The following is a 12431-nucleotide window of genomic DNA, read 5'->3' on the forward strand; positions in this document are numbered from 1 at the left end:
TAATTCTACTGCTGTTCTCGGTTGCTGCTGGGAAGAGTGAAGAGAGCAGGGGCCGTGGTGCTCACCTCTGGACGCCCACGGAGATGTTCACATTTGTGCTCATGTCTACGTGGTGCTCAACCCCGGACACCTCTGGACACCCATGGTCCTCATCCAACCTTGGCCCTCACCCCTCGCCCTCTCTTTCTGTTTGAGATGAATGGACATACCTGCTTGTGTAGTCATTCAACATAGCGCTGGTCTCTCTCCTTGGGTTTTGGTGGTAGTAGGATATGGAAATCCTTGGCTTCCTTGTGCATCTTTGAAGCTACAGAACTTAAAGACAATCATGACAGAAGTTGGATTCAGTCTTTCAAAGATGAAACTGAAGACAGCTACAAAAGTACAGCTTTTACATCCACTCTGTGCAACATCTGGAGGAAGAGAGGATGTCTCTTCCTTTTCAAATCCAGGAAACTTCTTTCTCAGTGGTTTCTAGGATACTCTCCCTTGTGCTTCACTGGCCCAACTCAGGGCACGTGCCCGTTCCTGAATAACCCCTGGGTCCAATGGATGGCATGACTTTTAGACTTCTCGGGCCCACTCCACGGTCTGGGGGTGGGGTCAGCCTTCTTTGAATCACACAGGCTGCGTGGGGTGGACATAGCTTCATGAAACTTGGTAAAAATCTGGGGCCTGTTAGGAACAGAAAAAAGAAGAATGCATGTTGGGCTGGTGACCAGAATTATCCACCATTATCTTCTTAGATCTTCTTGCAGAAAAAGTTTTCTGGTGTTTCTTCTTCTACTGGGCACTGACAATACTGACAGGAATAGTTATTGTATCTTACTGTCTGCCCAGGCTATGTTTTACAGATACCTTCTCATTTTAATCCTGAAAACAGTGTGGTGAGTGCCTGTATTATGGTCCCCACCTTATGAATCAGGATGCCAAGGCTCAACGGACTTCAGTGACTTGCCGAAAAAGGCAGGACTAGTCAAGGTGGAGACGAACTTCAAAGTCTGGTTCCCGGGGATGGGAAGAACATCGAACCACTGCTCACCTCATGCCAGCAGAGCCTCGCAGCTCACTGATTCTTCCTGGCTGTTGACCTTTTACCTCAATTCCCCTTTGACAACCCTCCATGGCCACAGTGCCACCTTGCCATGTCCCCAGACAGCTCCACCTCTGGAACTTGGAATTCTTTTTTTTTTTTTTAATTTTTACTTTATTTTACTAGGGGGAGGGAGGTAATTAGGTTTTTATTTACTTGCTTAATTTTTTAAATGGAAGTCCTGGGGCCTGAACCCAGCACCTCGTGCATGCTGAGCATGTGCTCTGCCACTGAGCTGTCTCCTCCCCTCTTTTGTGACTCTTTCTTTTGCCTTCTTTGTTCACACCCTCTGGTGTTTGGCTTTGTCCTTTCCTGCTCCCCCATCAAAGCTCCTCTTGACCCGCTTTACCGCCCGTGTTCCCTGTCTCCCACCCATCTTCCTAACCTGCCAGCCCCTGCTTCTTTTCCTTCTCTAACTTGCTCGGACTCCATGGCAACCACTTCATTTACATGCTCATCAACCCTTCCATTTCCTCACACTCAGTACCCCCGGACTGTCCTAGCCTTGCTAATCCCCACCCAGGAATCCATCCTACGCAAAATTCCCATGCTGGAGTTTCTTTCTTAATGCCTGGGGAGAAAAGTCTTAATTCCTGTTTCTAGCCCAGCTGGACACCTGGGGCTCTTGTCAACCATGCCTGGTACCCAGGCTCTCCATGAACCCCTCCCACAGTAGATGACTGGACTACAGAAGGGTCCTCCTGCCTTTCTGATGAAGGGGCCCTCAGGGGGAAGCCATCGCTGAGTAGAGGTCCCCCTTTTACCCACACACTCACCAGGCAGGAGCTGGGGGCAGGGCAGGCTTGGCTGAGGAAAGGCCTGAGGCCATGATGATGGCGGATTGCCCACCGAGGAACACGGCAGGCAGATTCTGTGGTGGAGTGAGGGTGGAATTTCCAGGAGAAATGACAAAAATTAACACCAGGAGAGCAACTCCTACACGAGGTCACTAATCTTGTGGCTGAGCTGGTGGTGAAAGCTGTGAGGCTTGGGGCCAAAATGGGGCCCTGGGAGAGGTCAGGAAACCAGAAGAGCCAAGAATGAGGAAGACTGGAAGGGGAGATAGGTGACGGAGGCTCAGAGAAATTCTGGAAGCAGAGTGAGGAAGCCTGCGGCATCTTCCCAGGCCTGGGCCTGTGCAGGCAGTTCCGTTCAAGGGCAGGAGCAGACAGTGGTCCTTCCTCAGGTCGCCTCTGGACGACCCTCAGTGTTTACCTTTCCTCCCGCAGTCTTCCCGATTTCTCACTTCTTCAAAGCTCCTCCTTTCCCGGGTTTTCATTCCTTTTCTTTTCACGAAACTGTTCGGAGTTTTTTTTGTCCTAAAATACATTATAAGCTAAATTCAACTCTGTCTCATTTTCCAGCACCTCTGCTCCTTCCCTTCAGAGTGGGGAACTTCCTTCTCTCGACCCTCCCCTTTCTGTTCCTACCTCCCACGCCGCTGCGGACATCACACCCCAGTCCCCTGGCCCAGTCCGGTGCCTTTTTCTGGATGGCATTGTTCCCGGGCCCTTAAAGCTTTCGACACCCTCTCTTGGAAACCTGTCCCCCTCAGTCTTTATCACACCACTGTCTTCTGGTTTGCCTCCTTCCTCATTGGTTACTGGTCTCCTTTACGAAGTCTCCTCTTCCTTCTCCTGGCCCTTAAACGTGAATGTCCCCCCACCCCCAGTTCTGGCCTGTTATTCTCTCTTTTCGCTCCACATTCTCCCCCAGTGCCATCCCACTCACGTCTGTGGTTTTAACTCTCCCATATGCTAATGGCTCCCTCAATCTATGAGCTTTGGCCCTGGAGTTGGGAATCAGTGTGCAAAATTTAAAGGAACTGAGTAATCATGATAAACACTATGTCTATAAACATATCATAAAAAATAAAATTATGCATAAAAATTCATGATGAATAAAATATCAGAATTTAAATAAAGACAGGATCAAGTATATGGAGCCACACTGGAACCTGAAACAAAAGGAAAAATCCATAATAATGATCTCCAAACACGCTAGTAGTCCCTCCCCTAGATTAGTGGGTCTCAATCATGGCTGTGGGTTAGAATCCCCCCTTTTTTCCAGTTTTATTTTTGTTGAGATAAAATTCACCATTTTCAAGAGTACAATTCACTGGTTTTTAGTATATTCATACTGTTGCACAATCAGCACTGCTAATTTCAGAATATTTCTGTCACCCCAGAAAGAAACCCCATGCCCATTACCCACTGATTTACTCTCTGTCTCTGTGGATTTACCTATTCTGGGTATTTCATGTAAATGGAATTACAAAAAAAAGTCACTCAGCATAATGTTTTCAAGGTTCGGCCATGTGGCAGTATAAATGAGCATTTTATTCCTTTTTATTGCTAAATATGGTCCATTACATGGATATGTTGGGGAGATTTTTAAAAAATAGTGATGCCTGAGCTCTGTCCTCAGTGATTCTGATTCCATTCATCTGAGGTGGGGCCCAGACACCCTTTTGTTTTTCTTTTAAAAAGATCTACTCCTCCCCCAGGCCAGCCAGTGTTGAGGACCACCGCCCTGGACGGTGATCCAAGCCTTTCGTCCTTAGAACTCCTATGGGAACTGTCACATACCTCTCTACAGTGACATTTGTCACTTATTGGGAAGATGATTTATGTGCCTTTCTTTCCCACTAGACACTGAGTTTTCAAGTGCACCAGACATCATGTCTTGTCCTTTCCTGTCTCTCTCCAGGGCTTTGGTCTCTGCTTGGCCCGTGGTAGGCGAACAAATAAACTCACTGAATAAAAAGAGTGGATGAATAATGAACTGTGGACTTCACTGCCTTGTTAAATGGTATGCTGAGTGTGTAACATTTCCTGTGTGACCAAAAGTCATGATGACAAACATATACTGTACAGATTGTGATGTGCTAACGCCCCCAACGGGCCACCCAAGTTAAGAGCAATACTTATTATCTATCTTCTGCCACCATTGTAACCTGCTGGTGGCATCAGCGAGGAAGAACAGATTTCCAGTGAGAACCAGATAAGCGAGATTGAAAAACTTTAACAGATAAACAAGGACCTACTATGTAGCACAGGAAATTATATCCAATAGCTTATAATAACCTATAATGGAAAAGAATATGAAAAAGAATATATATATGTATAACTGAATCACTACTCCAGAAACTAACACAACATTATGAATCAACTATACTTCAATTAAAAAAAAAATAAGGTGCACTGGAATTTGACACAACATTGTAAAATTATTATAAATCAATAAAAAAATGTTTAAAAAAAGGAACAAAATCCATGAGAAACACACACACATAAAAGGAAAAGCTGAGTTATATGCAATGAAATCTAAGTGACCAGACTGTTCTAAACATGATTCCTACCTTTCTTCTCAAGTGAAGGGCTCTGTAAGAACTATGGAAGTTATCTGGGTTTGACGGATGGCAACATTCTTTGTATTTTTCTTAGGTTTCATTTTAGAAATCTGACTAGAGGGTAAGAACAAACAAGCTGCCCATCTGTTGATCTTGTACACATCCCATCATTTGAAAGACGCTGCCTTGGATGGTGAGCTGAGTGGGAGGCTGTGGCTGAGGAGTCTCCCGGTTGCCCCACGACTAACCGTGCCTTCTACCCCGTCCTCAGAGCAGGCTGACTCTGGGTTTGTGGCCGAGCTGCCGCGTGCAGCATTGACTCTTCATCTTCGATATGACTCATGACTTTGTTCCAAAACAAAATAGCCACCTCAGTCCTGCGGAAGAACATCGCATACCCTTATTCCGTTACTATGAAATTAAATCCTCCTCTGCTGTATCTCAATTCCTTCTAATAAAAGTTGAGCTCCTCATACTTGCTTTTCCTTATAAGTTAGTCTAATGATCTTCTGCAACCTCAACTTGAAACTGTCAAGTCTTCTTAATTAACCACTAGACCAAAAAAAAAGGGAGGGGGAGTCTCAGAAAGATAAGAATGAGATATCACTCTTCCTCACAGCTGCAAGAGAGACATCAATTCAATATCTCCAAACTAATACTAAGACCATTATCCCCAAAATGTCAAACTGACACCATTCACAGAGGACCAATCTTGCTCCCCTGTTTCCTATAAAGATGTAGTGACTATTTGTAAGTGTTACCAACGAGGGAGTCTTATGAAATAGTCTGACTTCAGAAATTTTTGCCAGGGCTTATGAAAGAAATCATTAATCTCTAAATAGAGGTTTGTAATTGGTTGTCTTACTTGGTAATTTGCTGCCCTGGAAATGATGTTGTAATTGAAGCCTCTGTTTCCTAAATGGTCTAAAGATGCCTGTAAGATCTATTTGCCAGATTCGAGTAGTCTCACTCCCATGTCCCTCTCCGTCCACACGAGTGGAGGTAACAGAAACCTGTGACTCTGCTACATTTCTTACGTGACTAGAGTGTGAGGGTCTAGGTCTCATTTAAGTGAATTCTTGTGGCTGCCTGTGGAGTCTGGTCCCGTGAATTCCCAGAAGCCCACAGCCCCACCTCTTGCTTTTCAGAGTTAACTCTAGTGATTATCTAACATGCATCTTCACAACTTAGGTGTGTCCTTCCTGCTTTGCCTTTGATAAGGCCAGGCTCTCTTTAGGTGGCCTCTTTGGCTCCCTCACAAGTTTCTGCAGGGACTGTGTGAGGTGGCAGTTCCTTCCTGTGTCTCCGTCAAGAAGGCAAACGTATCCTGTATGAGGAATCCCTTTGGCCACATCAGAAGTAAGACCTCATACTTGTCCCAAAGTCACTTGTCCAACAGCACAATGATCAGCCAAGGTTCAAGGAAGAGGCAGAAATGGCTTAGGAGGAGCCAGGTGACACAAAGACTTTCAGAACCTTCATAGGACATCCCTTGGCTGTTTTGGCATCTTTTTCCTTTTATGATCATAATTCCAACAAGCTTGATTATCTGTCTGATTTCCAGCTCCCAGCAGACTCTAGTCTGCTGGGGAGAAGGAACGGAGCTGCAGGAGGCAGGCACACCACCACGTCTGCCTGCAGGTAAAGGGGAAGAGACAATAAAAAGGCAGTGGGGAGGGCACAGCTCAGTGGTAGAGCGCGTGCTTCACATGCACGGGGTCCTGGGTTCAATCCCCAGTACTTCCATCAAAATAAACAAGTAAATAAATAAACCTAATTACCCCCCAAGATAAAAACCAAAAAATAAGCAAAATAAGGTATTTTTTAAAAAGAACTATAATAAGAAGCACATGCAAAAGCTCAGAAGTTCCAAAAGCCGACAAGCTTGCTGTTGAAAGCAAATCACTCTACCACCCCCATAACAGCTGTAACAGAGAAGGTTAAAATAACTGACACTCTTATGATGCCGCTTAGCCATGAGGACAAGATTAAATTACGTTCTATGCACTGTGTCAAAATATTTCAGGAGGGCTAAAGTGAGTTTGGGGATTCATAAAATGCAGCAGATGCTGTCAGTGCCCTGCTCACATTTTTTGAGCCTCACTGAGTCATTATCTTCTGGCTGACTTCCAACTGTCCATGTGGTCCTGCTCAGAAGTTGAAAAGTGACAGGGAATTAACTCCCCCTCACCCCAGGAACTGCAGTCAAACAGTAACACTCAGATGCTGGTGTATAAATATATCAGCTCCCTTGCCCGTCAAGCAGAATCATTTACACCGTCTCCCAGGTTTAAGCTCCAGGAACCCTCTGGAGTAACTAGGTTCCTAGTGTACCCTTTGGTGGTTCCCATCTCCCTCCTCCATCATTTCCCCACTTCCCTGGAAGTGCTCCCTGGACTTTCCAGATAAACTGTACTCACACCCTGTCTCGGGCTCTGTTTCCAGAAAAATTTGCACTAGCATAGAAAGTTAGGCTACAATTAAGTGAATGTTCATGAATTTGAAACAAGATTTTTTTCTCCAATGCTGCACAAAAATGAAGGGTATGTAAAAAGACCACCCACTTTTTCCCTGCGTGTTTGCATTCTCTATTTCTTCCTTAATATATGCACGTATTTCACCCCATCCCTCTTTCCTCCCCTCTGTCTTCCAGCAATTCAGCTCAGATTACCTAGGGACAACCAAGCATTTTCCTTTCAGTTCTCCCAGGCCTCGTATCAAACAGTATTTTTTAAAAACCAGCCAGGTCCACTGCATTCAGGTGTCTCCTAAAGTTTAGCAAAATGGCCCCCAAACCTCAAGCCCCCTTCACAAGAAAGACTGAACAAACCTTCCCTGGGCAGACTTTTCCTCTCTTGTCTGTGAGAATCTTGGTTTTCGGGCGTCGGCTGGATGGAGATCAGAGCTCTGAGGCTCCTGGTGCTGAGCTGCAGGCCGTCCATCTCCCTGGGGGGACACAGGAAAGCAGGAGGCCACCGGGGGTGCACACCCTTTGGTCCTGGGCCCAGTTCTGTGCTGCAGAAGCCTCAGTGGGCCCACTCGTCCCATCTCGGGCGCGCAAAGCCAAGTGAAAGCCGTGGTCATCACCCCGGAGAGAGAGGCTCAGGCTTCCGCTGTGCTGTAAGCCTCTTCTCCTTCTCAGGGCAGCAGCCACAGTCACCAGCAGAGCACACAGTCTTCATGGCATCTCCAGCTTGCTCGGTCCTGAGAATCACCCGGAGCACTTCTCAGCATGCAGCTTCCAGATGCTGCTCGTTCAGCATCTCGAGAGAAGCCCGGGCATCGCTGTGTTTCACAAGACCCACAGGTGATCCTTATGGGCGGGCTCACTAGGGAAACAACGGGGACCAGAGAGGCAGGAGCAGCTTCCAGGTAGACGGCACCCAGCTGGTCAGCTCTGTTCCCTCTCACTGACAGCCCTCACACCCACCCAGAATGTAGAGAAGGGAAGGCACTCCTAGCATGGGGGCTTGCCACGGCCTGTGATGGTTCTGAGACCCCAAGGAGGCTCTAATCCAGACAAGATGTGTCTAAAGTGACGCTCACAGCCCAGGCAGACCTTGTAAGTGGCACTTCCTCTTGGGTTTGCTATAGAGCAATGGTTCCCAGTTGAGCAGAGGGTAGGAGTGAGGAGGCAGAGGACTGGAAAGGGTAGAATTTAAGAACTCTTCTTCATTAGGAATTTCTTTGATTTGTTTTTCATCAAAGAGAACTTATTTAGACATTTCTGGAATGTTAAAAGGGTGTGAGATCTTAATGTTTCTCAAAATGGCACACAAGGGTGAAATGCTTGCGGTTGACTGGGATAAAAGAAGTCCGACTGGCTGAGGGCAGTTCTGGAAGAGCGGGACCTCCTGACACCCAAGCCCTGTACTCTGCTCCTGACTCACCTTCTCCAGCCCATTTCCTTCCACCATCTTTCTAAAACTCAGATCATGTAAGTCAACACTCTGCTCAGAGTCACTGAATGGCTCACTGCTGCCCCTGAGAGAAATTCCGATGACTATGAATCTCAAGATCCCTCTTTGGCCTCACCCCAGCTTTACCTCCTGACTGCTCACCATGAGCCCTTTGTTCTTGCATAGGAGTCAGGCTACTGGAGTTCTCAGAACACAGTAGATATGATCCCACCTCTGAACCTTTGCCCTTGCTGTGCCTTTCCACTATTTCTGTCCCTGGAGAGCCCCGACTCATCCTTTGAATACCTTTGCTTTGAGTCCTGCTCATCTGCCTGGCAGAATACACTGTTTGTGAAATGAGACATGTTTGTTGAGAAGTCCGTGCATAGTCTTGGTGAGAGGTGGTGGGGTCTGAGAGCCAGCAGCACCTTGGCCTGGTCCTGTCCCTGGATGGGCACAACTGGTTGAGGCATCCTTTTTTTTTTTCCTTCCTTCTTTCCTTTCTTCCTATTGAGGTAAAATATACAAAACATAAATTTTATCATTTAAAATGTTTAGTTCAGTGGCATAAAGTACATTCACATTGTTGTGCAACCATCACCACCAACCATCCACAGAACTTTTTCATCTTGCAAAACTGAAACTTGATACCCATGAAACAATAACTTATCATTCCTCCAACCCCTATCCCCAGCCCCTGGCAGCCACTGCCCTGCTTTTTGTCTCTATGAATTTGACTGTTCTAGGTACGTCACATTAATGGAATGGTATTTGTCATTTATGTCTGGCTTATTCCTCTTAGAATAACATTTTCCATGTTGTAACATAAATTAGAATTTAATTCCTTTTCTAGGCTGCATAATATTCTACTGTCTGTATATGCTTCATTTTGTTTATCTGTTCACTTGCTGATGGATGTTTTGTTGTTTCCACGTTTTGGCTACTGTGGCTAATGCTGTCATAGACATAGGTCTACAAATACCTATTTGAGCCCCTGCTTTCAGTTCTTTTGGGTATTATAGTCCCACCAAGGAGTGGAATTGCTGGATCATATAGTACTTCTATGTATGATTTTTTGAGGACCCACCATACTGTTTTCTATAGCTGCTGTACATTCCCACCAACAATGCACTAGGGTTTTCATATCTCCATGTCCTTGCATTTTAATTTTGTTATTGTGTTATTTTAAATAACATTTGCTTTCTCCTTTTTTTGATTACAGCTATTCTAATGGGTATGAAGTAATATCTCGCTGTGTTTAGATTTGAATTTTCCTATTGATTAATGATGTCAAATCTTTCTTTTTTGAAATATCCATTTTATTGAGGTATATTTTATTTTATTTTATTTTTTAATACTTTATTTTTTGCCTTTTTTTGGGGTATGTGTGGTAATTAGGCTTATTTATTTATTTATTCATTTTTAACATAGGTACTGGGGATTGAATCCAGGACCTCATGCACGCTAAGCATGCGCTCTACCACAGAGCTATACCCTCCTCCAGAAGGAAGTTATGTTTTAAAACAAGCCTTCTCTTCTTGAAATGCTTGCAACACTTTCAGTGTAAATCACTAGAATTTTGGCCAAGAAACACATACCATAAGGGTTTCTCACCGTTTACTGTTCCTAAGAAATCACTAGAGGTACTTTTTTTTGTTTTGAGAGATAAAACTGTTTTAAAATTTACATATATGTAGTGTTCATTTTTCTAAGAACAGTTTAGAGCTTTAGCTCTTTAAACTTATATAATTATCAAAGGAGTAAAGCCAACCACAAAATAAGAATCAACAGAATATACAGTAATCCAGTCATAAAGGACAGTCAAATGTGCTTACACATATTCAAGAAATCAATCATCTAAGCTGTAAGTAATAAGTAGTTCACTGAGGTGTAATTTATGTACACTAGATGGCACCCATATTTGAGTGTGAACAGTTCAATGGATTTTGACAAATATATACACACCCACGTAACTACCACCATAATCAAAACACATAACATTGCTATCACCCTCTCTTGACCCTTTACTCCACTTCCAACTCCAGGCAACCTCTGTCACTATGTATTAGTTTCATTTCCTAGAATTCCATATAAATGGAGTCATTCAACATACACTCTTCTGTATCTGGCTTCTTCCACTCCACACAATATGTCTGTGATTCATTCACGTTGATGAGTATATCACTAGTGTATTCCTTCTTACTGCCAAGTGGCATTCCATTGGATGGATACATCACAGTTTGTTTTTCCATTCATCTATTGATAGACATTTGGTTTGTTTCTAGTTTTAAGGCTGTTATGAAAGAAGCTATTACAAACATTCTTGTATAAGTCTATGTGTGGAATATGCTTTCATTTTTCTCAAGCAAATACCTAGGAGTAGAATTGGAAGATCATCAGGCAGGTGTACGTTTAACGTTATAAGAAACTGTGGAACTTTTTTCCAAAGAGACAGTGCCATTTTATATACATGTGCCAGTAGCAAAATGGAGGAGAGTTTCAATCGCTGCGCGTCCTTGTCAGGGCATCCATCCTTCCATCTGAAAATCCCTCTGACTTCCTCTGGCTGAGCTCAGAGGGTCACCCACGATGGGTCCTCAACTATGCCTATGGGCACCAGTGGCAAATATAAAGGGAAAGGACAAAGTGGGGAAGAAAATGCAGCATTATATGTGTAAGTTTGTATGTGTCTCAGAACACGGAGAGGGCTGGTAGCCCCAATCTGATGTCAGCGGGCAACAATTTACACAAAAGAGACCTGTCCCATCAAGTACTAGGATATGGCAAAATCTTATCTCCAAACCTATAAAACAGGTTTCAACCTGTTAAGTGCATTTCTAGACTCAACGAACTATGGCTGGTCACTAAGTATCACTAAGTCCTACCTCTTACTTCCTAGAGAAGAGAAATGCTCCGTTCTTCTGCCACGCTACTACATGCCAACCAGGAGGACTAAATGGGGTGGGCCAAGAAATGTTAAATGTCTGAACAATTCCATATGCATATTAAAGTATTTGAAAATTCTAGTTAAAAGTTTTTTTTTTTCTAATCTGGATGAGGCTACTGAGAGCATCTGAGACAGAATTATCCTAAGGAAATAATTTCAGTTACTAAAGTAAGCAAAATAGCAACTGAAATTAAATTAAACGGGAAGCAGAAACCAGTACCACCCCTGACATTTGTTTCCTAAACCTTTCTTAAAGGTCACTTGGCAAGCATGACTCCTTGGATTTTAAAAACCCAAAGATTAGACTCAGTACTGAAACACTAAAAATAATCTCAAAAAAACATGTGGACACAGAAGGGTGAAAACCATCCTTAATCACACCACTTTTCGAGCAAATTTTCAATTAAAATGATGCTCTTCTTTGGTAGCACTTGAAGTGTTGTATTTCACATTTCCTTAAATATTCCCCTGGGGTCCCCTCATGGCACAGATGACAGCGGTAAGGCAAGGCACATGCTGACTGAGCAGAGTCTAGGACCCAGGCCTTTGAGACGTTTTTATAATCCCTTCTGTTGACGTTAAAAAATAAACAGCTGAGAGGGGAGGGTATAGCTCAGTAGTAGAGTGGGTGCTTAGCATGCATGAGGTCCTGGATTCATTCCCCAGTACCTCCATTAAAATAAATAAATAAGCCTAATTACTCCCCCCCAAAAAAAATTAAAAAAAAAAGCAACTGAAAGATCTTCAGAAATCATGGCTATGTTGTTATAAAAGTACAATACTCAGAGGCTAAGCTGTTTCTTTAAAGATCATTACTACAATGCGCTTTTGGACACTCAGTGCAGTAGATTTCAGTGGCCTCTATTCTATGTCACTCCCTGAGCCACGTCTCTGCCCTGTGATGCTGAAATTCCTCTCACTAAAGAGGCAGTGCCTATTTCTCCATCTCCTAGAGTCTGGGATGGCCTCGTGTCTTGCTTTGAATGTGACTATCGAGTAGATGTGCCATTTCCGATCCTTGACCTCATGATGTCCTGTGTGTTTCCTCTTTTCTTGCTCCTCCTCTTTTGCGGCGAGAAGGTACCAGGACCAGCGTGCTTGAAGGGGGAGACACCTCTGGAGCACATTATGTCACCCCAG

The 12431-nt window shown here is 44.1% G+C and overlaps 1 non-coding gene across 1 annotated transcript; it reads left to right on the plus strand.

The window, feature by feature from the left end:
* Positions 1 to 6118: 6118 nt before the first annotated feature.
* Positions 6119 to 6191, plus strand: TRNAV-CAC (transfer RNA valine (anticodon CAC)). The gene has a single exon. It is a non-coding gene; the product is annotated as a tRNA-Val (tRNA).
* The last annotated feature ends 6240 nt before the right edge of the window (positions 6192 to 12431 follow it).

The sequence above is a fragment of the Vicugna pacos genome, chromosome 3 (genome assembly GCF_048564905.1).
Source record: "Vicugna pacos chromosome 3, VicPac4, whole genome shotgun sequence".
NCBI classification, from domain to species: Eukaryota; Metazoa; Chordata; class Mammalia; order Artiodactyla; family Camelidae; genus Vicugna; species Vicugna pacos.